This window comes from Somniosus microcephalus, unplaced genomic scaffold, assembly GCF_052327205.1.
Source record: "Somniosus microcephalus isolate GS21.2 unplaced genomic scaffold, FLI_Smic_1.0 unresolved_chr1, whole genome shotgun sequence".
NCBI lineage: Eukaryota > Metazoa > Chordata > Chondrichthyes > Squaliformes > Somniosidae > Somniosus > Somniosus microcephalus.
In genome coordinates, this window is record NW_028225179.1 from 54,306,747 (window position 1) to 54,317,024 (window position 10,278).

The following is a 10,278-nucleotide window of genomic DNA, read 5'->3' on the forward strand; positions in this document are numbered from 1 at the left end:
GCAGGGCTTTGAAGAAATAACAGGGGAGTAGGACTAATTGGGTAGCGCTTTCATAAGCCGGCACAGGCACGATGGGCCGAATAGCTTCCTCCGGTGCTGTATCGTGCCAGGAATATTGACGTGTAATACTCCTTGCTACCAGGAGGTGGCGCCATTGCCCAAAACATCCCCTCTCCCCCTAGAGGCCTGTTGGTGAAATGCAGCCAGCATTGACCCTCCCCATTTAACAGTAACTCTGGTAACATTAGTGATTAATTTACATCGATCTCTCCTTTTTTTCCCCCCTCTCACCCTCCACAGGTGCAGACTGTCGCTGAGGGTCGGGATCCACAGACCCGGGCTGCATCACTGGAACCTCACCCCAAGGGTCTGATCTCCTGTGTCAGCCCAGACACTCAGTGTCGACAACTACCAGCAGGGAGCACTGCTGACCAGGAGAGAGAGAAAGAGACAGAAGGGGAGACAGAGTGAGAGAGCGGGAGACAGAGTGAGAGAGCGGGAGAGAGAAAGAGAGAGACAGAGAGAGAGAGCGCGAAGGAGTGAGAGACATAAAAACAGAGACAGATAAAGAAAGACATAGAGAGACAGAGAGAGAGACCGAGACAGTGAGTCAGAGAGAGAAAGCAATAGAGTTTGAGAGAGAGTGAGACAGAGTGACGTAAGGGGAGATAAACAAAGAGTTGGAGGAGAGATAGAATCATAGAGCTGAGAGAGAAGAGGGAGGGATAGTGGCAGAGACTTAGAGAGAGAGAGAGAGAGGGTGGCAAAGACAGACAGTGATAGAGAGACAGGGTGAGAACAAAATGAGACATAATGACGGAGAGATACAGAAGGAAAGAGACGAAGGGAGAGACAAAGACAAGATGAAGGGACAGAGGGACAGAAGGATAGTAAGAGAGAGACAGAGACAAGAGGGAGGGAGAGAGGGGGAGAGACAGAGATACACAGAGACACAGAGAAACAGAGATAGAGGGCAGTGTGAGATGGAAGAGAGAGATGGGCAGAAAGACAGAGAAAGAGATCAAGTGAGACAGTGAGAGAAAAAAGAGACAGAGAAAAACAGAGACAGAGAAGGAATGCGAGCGAGAGGAAAATATAGTGGGGTAGAGACAGAAAGGGTGAGAGAAAGACAGATAGAGAGAGAGAGAAAGTGAGACTGAGAGAAAGACAGAGTAAAGCAGAGGGGCAGAGAGAATAATATAAAGAGAGGAGAGTGAGTGACAGAATGCGAGATAGAGAGACTGAGTGAGAGAAAAGAGAGAGGGGGAGCGAGACACAGAATAGAGAGCGAGAGAGAGAGAAAAAGAGAGCGAGAGAGAAAGTATCACAGCAGACAAAGGCAGGGAGAGATACAGTAAGAAAGGCAGAAGGAGAAAGAGCGAGAGACTGATGGGGTGAAAAAGAGAGAGATAGAAAGACAGCGAGAGAGAGAGAGAGAGACAGAGACAAGAGGGAGAGAAAGATAGACAAGATGGAAGGGCAGAGGGATAGTGACGGAGAGATGGAGATTAGGGGGGAGAAAGAGAGAGAAACACAGAAAGACAGAGATCGAGGACAGAGAAAGAACGAGTGGGTGAGAGACGGGGCAGAGAGAGAGAGAGAGAGAGAGAGAAATGGAGATAGAGAGAGGGGGCAGGAAGAGAGTAAGTGAGACAGTGAGAGATAAAGATTGGTGAGAATGTGGAACTCGCTGCCACAGGGAGTGGTTGAAGCGAATAGTATCGGTGTATTTAAGCGCAGGGTAGATAAGCCGATGAGGGAGAAGGGAATAGAGGGTTATGTTGATAGTTAGATGAAGAAAAGAGGGAGGAGGCTCGAATGCAGCATAAACGCCAGCACGGCTGGTTGGGTCCAATGGCCTGTTTCTGTGCTGTATATCCTATGTATTCCTAAGTAGAGAAAGGGGGGCAGAGAGAGAGAGAGACAGATAGAGAGAAAGTGCTGTAGAGATTGATGTCGTTGGCCAGTCCCAGTAATAAATAGCACTCGGGGATGAAATATACATTATAATGGTGCATTACTTGTGGCCATTCTCAAGTGAAAATCCACAAACTCTATCGGCATCTTGGCTTTTCTCAGGAGTGATCGCACGTTGACAATGAACAAGCCCAATTTGATGGCTGACCTGGGCCACAATTTGTGGATTAAATCATTTTCCGAGTCACCTAATTATTTCTCAGTGAGGTTTTCCTAAGCATCAAAGTAGCACTTTCACAGAATCACAGAATCTACAGTGCAGATAGAGGCCATTTCGGCCCATCGAGCCTGCACCGACACATATCCCACCCTATCCCTGTAACCCGACGTATTTAATCCCCTAACACTAAGGGTCAATTTATCATAGCCAAATCAACCGAACCTGCACATCTTTGGACTGTGGGAGGAAACCAGAGCACCCGGAGGAAACCCACGCAGACACAGGGAGAATGTGCAAACTCCACACAGACAGTCGCCCGAGGCCAGAATTTGAACCCGGGTTCCTGGCGCTGTGAGGCAACAGTGCTAACCACTATGCCAAATTCACATGCAATTTTTAAAGGTTGTATCAATGACTTTATCCTTGATTGTGCCTTATACCGTGGTTATAATCGCCAGTGGAAGCAGAGTCGATCTCTCATTTTCCACTATAAGAATGAATTGAGACCATTTGGAATAAACAGACCGAGCACTTTTCAAAGTGACTGGTGAACCTGCTTCATGTTGGTTAGCCTGTTAATAAGTGTTGTTATTGTTAGTCAGTGTGCAAATGACATGAAGAGTTTTTATACAATAAATGCCAGAACGAATTTTAATGGTAGCTGTGGTGAACACAATTCATTTTATTTGAGCGGCAATGTTCCCTCTAATTATTTTTTTGTGCGCGGTCCCTTTAAATTTGCAGTTTCTCTTCCAGCGGCAGGAGCTGGTGAGCGGCCTACATGTGACCTCACCATTGGTCCGCGGCCACGCACCTTCGGGGGAACATTGGTGTGCGGCCCTCAACAGCTCAACAAAACTTGTTGACCAGCCCTCCAGCCCAAATAATAGCCCACCCCTGCTCTACACTGTCCCATCAAAGACTCCCTGGGCAGGTACAGCACGGGTTAGATACAGAGTAAATTTCCCTCTGCAGTGTCCCCTCAGTCTGTGGGTCTGATGCAAAGTATGTCCGCTTCCATTCTGCCTGAACAAATCCGTTCAACCGAGATATCCTGAACCCTGAACGGTCAGAGTGCCGACACTCTGGGACACCTGTCTTATCTCAGTACCTTTCTGAATGTGTTATTTCGCACTTGCAGAGATTCCCTGCAGCGGTTTCCTCTTCCCATTTCCTGCAATTCCCAAATCTTCTCCTAGCCTCATCCCATCCCTGAACACCTTGTCCTCGGACACATTGACCCTGAAGACAAACAAGACACGGATGTGAAGCTGTGATCAATGCAGTAAGTTTTATTTCTGAGTACAGCCCATTATTCTGACAGCAGTAATACAGGGTCAGGGGTTACAGGACCTAAACAATCAAACAGAGCCTGCTTCCCGTGAAGGAAGGTTTCATTCAGTGAGAACGTGGAGAGCTCGGGCTGGTGGGAATCCGTCACTGGATCTTTCATCATTTCAGAAAGCAGCATTGTAACATATCAGGGCACTTTTTTGGGAAAGGCATCTCGTCTGTGTTGCAGCCGCCCTCACGACATGCTCCTCCATACCAGGTGCAGGGCACTAAAATCCAAAATGAAGAATGAATTGATTGATGGTTCTGTACACAGAGGGAGGGAGAACAATGAGAAAACATGAAGCTGAGTCTGTCAGTGTTACTAAGACTGACTCTGGACCACACATGAACCTTAACTCTTTTATACTTAATGAAAGCCCACACCTCTCCCCCTCCCCCGACCTGTGCAGACTCACTCTTTGTCCTGAAGGGCAGCCCAAGGGGATTTCCTCAGAATGGAGCCCACCACACCCGCTATCTGAGACCAGAGACACAGAGAGGAAAGATCTGACATTGATGGAGAACCTTTCCCGGCACCAGAAGGGCCCAAAGAGTTTCACAGACCAGGGCTTGTTTCTGAAGTGCCGACACTGTTTTGTAGGAAACGTGGCAGCCAATTAGCTCACAGCAAAGTCCCACAAACAGCAAATGAGATTGGACAGGATGGGGAGTCTCTGCTCATGTTGGATGAGCAAGTGATGTCGGTCCAAGACACCGGGAGAACTCCCAGCTCTTCAAATGTCACCAGATGTTTCCTGCCCCATGAACAGGTAGACAGGGTCTCCGTTTAACGTTTCATCCACAACATGACACCTCCAACAGTGCAGCACTCCCCCAGTGCTGGGCTGTATGTACTGGACTGGGGCATCAACCCACAACTTGTTCACTCAACTCCCAACTGAGCCAAACTGACACCCAGCTACTGGCAATTGATCATTTCACCGCTTGCCTCCTCTACTTAGTCCGTGTTCTCACATCCCGATCTCTATGAAGGCTGCAGAATTATTCCAATTAAATAAACCTGTTTTGAAACTTTTTGATCCCATTCCCTGCCCTCCTGTAATGAAAAGCTGACTCTTGTCTGGGGACCGGTTCCTCACACACCTCCAGCATCGCTCCCAATTCACCATTCTTCATCTGAGAGACTGGACAGTGAGTGTGGGGGAAAGGGACTGAAGGATCTCCCGCTCCGGTCCTCACACAGAGTCCGCACTCTCACACTTTGCAGCGGGTAGCAGTGATCGGGAGCAACAACTGGGAGTTTCCCCTCCGCAGTACCTGGGTACTGAGGCCAATTACAGAGTCTCCTAACCGGGTCAATGCTGCGGCTGAGATCCGCCCACTCGGCACCGGCCAGTAATTTGTGCTTTTATTGCTGGTCTGTTTGGATCAGCAAACACCCGCCATTCCCTCGACCCACTGAGGTACCCGCTGAATAATCGGGGGATTTACCCGTGGAACTGGTTCAGGTTTAATTCTTCAGACTTTCTTACAATCTTACAATCACCTTCACTCAATTAATCAAACTGTGACATTCAAACAGAGAATACAATAGTTTAAAACATAAAACTGACTGGACACTGACTGCGGAGAGATCAGAGAGACCTAGAAACGAAAACCTATTCCTACTCCTCCAAATCTACCTCTTCCTCCTCCTAATATCTTCCAATTGGCGCCTCCAGTGAGGCTGGCCTGAGTCAGCATCAGGAATCCAAGAAGCAAGAGCAGAGCTTTCATCTTCTGCGATGTTTTCCAGAGTCAGATTCAGGCGGCTGGAGTGGAAATGTTCTGAATCCGGACTCCGAGTTTGCTGCATTTATAGTCACACACACGGGGAGTGGCTCTGCTCTCTGGAGATATCCTGGGAAAAGGCGTTTCCTTTTTATGTGACGTGGATCAGTTGGCAGCTGGACCCAGTTGGCAGTTCTCTATCTTTCAGAAGACAAGGTTGTGTGTTTGGGCCCAACTCCAGGTCTGAACTCCTGAGCTCAGCTGGCATGATGCAGCTGGTACACAAACATTATGGGAATCAGGCAGGGAAGTGGAGTTGAGGTCAAAGATCAGCCATGGTATTTTTGATAGGCGGAGCCGGCTGGAAGGGCCGTATGGCCTACTCCTACTCCTTATTCTTATGTCCTTATGTTCTCAACAGGACTTTTAACCCATCAAACCTAGGCCTAGAAATTGGATATGGCCCGAAAACGGGCGGTGTCGTGGCCCAGTGCTATTTGGCTGCCCCCGTTCAGAGTGGCCCAGGCAGCATGCACAATTCATGCTGTCTGCTCATTTACATGATTGTAGTGCTGATCACAGCGCTAAACAGGTGGGCTAATATCTTGTGCAGTCTAATGGCCTGTAATGTGTGGCCTAGTGTTTCTCCACTACTTAGAGTGGAGGTGCTTTGATGCAGCAGCACCTCATTGTCACTGAAGTAGGGGTTGGAATTGCAGTTGGCCCACAAATCTCAGCAGCAGCAAAGAGAACGAGCCACAAGGTCCTCCGATGCGGCTCTGGAGGCATTGGTCGTGGCAGTGGAGAGGAGGCAGGCTGTCCTGTTCCTGCAGCGTGGCAGGAAGCCATCAGTGCACACTTCGAGAAGGCTGTGGCAGGAGATAGCTGGGTGCATCACATAGAAACATAGAAGATAGGAGCAGGAGTAGCCCATTCGGCCCTTCGAGCCTGCTCCGCCATTCAATGAGATCATGGCTGATCATGCAAAGTTAGTACCCTGTCCCTGCCTTCTCCCCATATCCCTTGATCCCTTTAGCCTTAAGAAATATATCCAACTCTTTCTTGAATATATTTAATGAACTGGCCTCCACTGCCCTCTGTGGCACAGAATTCCACAGGTTCACCACTCTCTGGGTGAAGAAATTCCTCCTCATTTCAGTCCTAAATGGCTTACCCCTTATCCTTAGACGGTGATCCCTGGTTCTGGACTCCCCGGCCATCAGAAACATCCTTCCTGCATCTAGTCTGTCCAAGCCTGACAGAATTTTGTAGGTTTGCATGAGGTCCCCTCTAAGAATTCGCAATAATTTACAGTTCTGAAGATTAATTTTTTTGATTAAAGTATCCCTGGGCAATGTGCTTTTAAATTTCCAGGGATAAAAAATGGCAGTCGTACCACATGGCCGAATGACAAAAGAGGCTTGGAATGCAGCTGTGTGTGTCTGGAAGTAAGGTTCGATGAAGACAAAGGACAAGGCTTTGTTTACAAAGCAACTGAATGCTATTAGCATTTGTTTGTATATCGAGTGGAGGACATCTAAACTGCAGAAGAGACTTTTGTATCTTGAATGGGAAGCGTTAACATTTGAATGGATTTTAAATCACCCCAGTACTGGACAATAGAGCAGTCGTATCTCCCTTTTGTTTCAGCACAGGGAGCTCCGAAAATCACATTAACTCAATCCAACCACTTTGAGTTAGCCTATCACAGCTTTCTCTTGTGTATTGGACCCTTTTGGGTGGGGAATTTTGCACACAGCCTTGCAAGGCAGAACGGGAGGGGCTCACCAGGCTTAAAGATAGATGCTGAAGCTATCTCGCTCTCTTGACTTCCTGGGACCATAGGTGAGCTCTCTCTCTCTCTTCCTCTTCGCTGGACCACATGTGAGCGGAGTTTCTGACTCCTCAACAAGGCAACCTAGCAGGAGTTAAGGGGGGGATGGTGATTTAAGGGAATTGCTAAGATTGTTTAAATAACATTGTAGCCATTGTATCCCTCGTTTTCGCCGTCTGCAACCCCCCGTTATATAGTTTTACAATTTCACTGTGTTCGTGTGGGATAGTTTGATATTTTTGATTATAGTTTCTTTTAGTTAATGTGGTAAACCACTGTTATACTTGTCTGTATGTGTATGTGTACTCCACTAGGTACAGGTCTGGACATGCCTCGGCTGACTCCTCCCACTATTCCAGGTATATAAGTGACTACCTCCCAGTCCCTTAGTATTCTGGACGGGTCAACCACTCGAGACTAGACCTTAATTCTTTAGTTAATAAAAGCCTGGTTGTTACTCGCTTAACCTCAGTCTTTTGAGTAATTGATGGCGCATCAATTTTATTAACTAAATTTTTTATAATGGAGAAGATCCTCACACCAGCATGCCTGGACCTGGACAGTCGGGAAGCAGACGCTTCCACCAAGTTTGCTCACTGGCTCATGTGCTTCGAGGCATTCCTGACTGCCTCCACTGCGGTCGTAACGGATGCGAACAAACCATCTGTCCTGATCTCCAAGGTGAACCACCGAGTGTACTCAGTCATCCGGGACGCGACCTCGTACACAGCCACCCTCCAGCTCCTCAAGACCCAGAACACGCGCCCTGTGAACGAAGTTTACGCCAGGCACCTCCTGGGGAGTCGCAAGCAACAACCTGGGGAATCGACTGAGGAATACCTCCAAGCACTGTCCGTGCTTGGCCGGGCCTGTGGGTGTAAGGCGGTAACGTCCACTAAGTACACGGAGGAACTGATCCGGGATGCCTTCGTAGCGGGCCACAAGTCCAACTACACCCGACAGCGACTGCTGGAGCAGAGTGACCTCACCCTCGACAAAGCCTCCGAAATCACACTAACGCTGGACGCAGCCTACCGGGGCATGGATGCCTACTCCTCTGCACCGTGGATGCTGCGGGGAACGACAACCTGGGACACGGTAGGACAGCCCCATAGCACCGTGCCACCCCAGCCACAGCCCAACAACGGCCCAACCACGGCAGCAGTGTCCCAAAGCCAGACAGCAGTATCCCAAGGCCAGAAATGCTACTTCTGTGGCCAGGCCAAACACCCCAGAGCACGCTGCTCGGCGAAGAATGCGACCTGCTCGGGCTGCGGGAAAAAGGGACACTACGCTAGCGTCTGCAAGGCCAAAGCCACCCCGAACGCCAGCAGCGCCGCATGTGGGCCGTGCGAGCCGCCATCTTGGGCCCCCAACAGCGCCGCGTGTGGGCCGTGCGAGCCGCCATCTTGGGCCTCCCCAGCCATGTGCGAACCACCGCAGCAGCAGCCATCTTGGACGACTCCAGCCACATGGGAATCATGGACGCCGCCATCTTGGACACCAGCCGGGACGCAGCAGGCCGCCAACCCCCCCCCCCATCTGATACCCGCAGCGACACACCGACCCCTACGCCGGCCTCTGTTATGCTGGACCAAACGAGACCGCACCAACTAGCTCGGTCCAAAATGGACGTTAAGGTAAACGGCCATGCAATAAACTGCCTTTTTGACTCCGGGAGCACAGAGAGCTTCATCCACCCCGACACGGTGCGGCGTTGCTCTCTCCCAGTCCTGTCTGCGCACCAGCGGATTTCTATGGCCGCCGAGTCCCAGTCAGCGGACATTGGTGGCTACTGCGTGGTGACACTAGTTGTAGACGGGACTGTGTTCAATAATTTTAAACTCCTGGTCCTGCCCCAACTTTGCGCTGCCGTCCTACTGGGGTTGGATTTCCAGTGCCACCTCAAAAGCGTTAAGATGGCGTACGGTGGCCCCCTCCCCTCACTCACAGTCCGCAGCCAGCAGCCTCCAAATTGCCCGCCGCGCACCAGATGCAACCTCTCCACACTCAGAGTCCCACCCCCCCCACTGTTTGCTAACCTCACCCCCGACTGTAAGCCCATCGCCACAAAGAGCAGGCGATACAGTGCCGGGGACAGGGTTTTCATCAAAACCGAAGTGGAGCGGCTCCTGAAGGAGGGGATTATTGAGGGCAGCTCCAGCCCCTGGCGAGCCCAGGTTGTGGTCGTTAAGACCGGCGAGAAACAACGCCTGGTCATCGACTACAGCCAAACAATAAACCACTACACCCTGCTGGACGCCTACCCACTCCCCCGCATAGCTGACATGGTCAACCAGATCGCGCAGTACCGCGTCTTTTCGACCATTGACCTGAAATCAGCATACCACCAGCTCCCCATCCGCCCCGAAGACCGCCAGTATACTGCTTTTGAGGCAAACGGCCGCCTCTATCACTTCCTTAGGGTTCCCTTTGGCGTTACCAATGGGGTCTCTGTCTTCCAAAGGGAGATGGACCGGATGGTCGATCAAAACGCGCTGCAGGCCACTTTCCCTTACCTAGACAATGTGACCATCTGCGGCCATGACTTGCAGGACCATGACGCAAACCTCGAGAAATTCCTCCACACCGCCCAACTCCTGAACCTGACATATAACAAGGAGAAGTGCATATTCCGCACAGACCGCCTCGCCATCCTTGGCTGTGTTGTGGAACACGGGGTCATCGGTCCTGACCCGGACCGGATGCCTCCCCTTATGGAACTCCCACTGCCCCACTGCCTAAAAGCTCTGAAGAGGTGCCTAGGGTTTTTTTCCTACTACGCCCAGTGGGTCCCCTACTATGGAGACAAAGCCCGTCCGCTGATCAAATCCACCTCTTTTCCCCTGATGGCAGAGGCCCGCTCAGCCTTCCACCGTATCAAGGAGGACATTGCCAAAGCCACCATGCACGCAGTGGACGAATCCATCCCCTTCCAGGTGGAAAGCAATGCGTCCGACTTCGCTCTGGCCACCACCCTTAATCAGGCGGGGAGACCTGTGGCATTCTTCTCACGAACCCTCCAGGGCCCGGAGACCAGACACTCCGCGGTCGAGAAGGAGGCCCAGGCTATTGTGGAGGCTGTACGTCATTGGAGGCACTACCTGGCCGGAAAACGATTTACCCTGCTCACTGACCAGCGTTCAGTTGCTTTTATGTTCAACAACAAGCAGAGGGGCAAAATCAAAAATGACAAGATCTTGAGGTGGAGAATCGAACTTTCCACCTACAATTACGAGAT

The 10,278-nt window shown here is 50.5% G+C and overlaps 1 long non-coding RNA gene across 1 annotated transcript; it reads right to left on the reverse strand.

Moving 5' to 3' along the window:
* Positions 1–3,409: 3,409 nt before the first annotated feature.
* LOC147095178 (uncharacterized) lies at positions 3,410–7,313 on the reverse strand. The gene is made up of 2 exons (XR_015074768.1): positions 5,116–7,313; positions 3,410–3,699 (listed from the first exon to the last, which is right to left on the reverse strand). It is a non-coding gene; the product is annotated as an uncharacterized LOC147095178 (long non-coding RNA).
* Between the last annotated feature and the right edge of the window lie 2,965 nt (positions 7,314–10,278).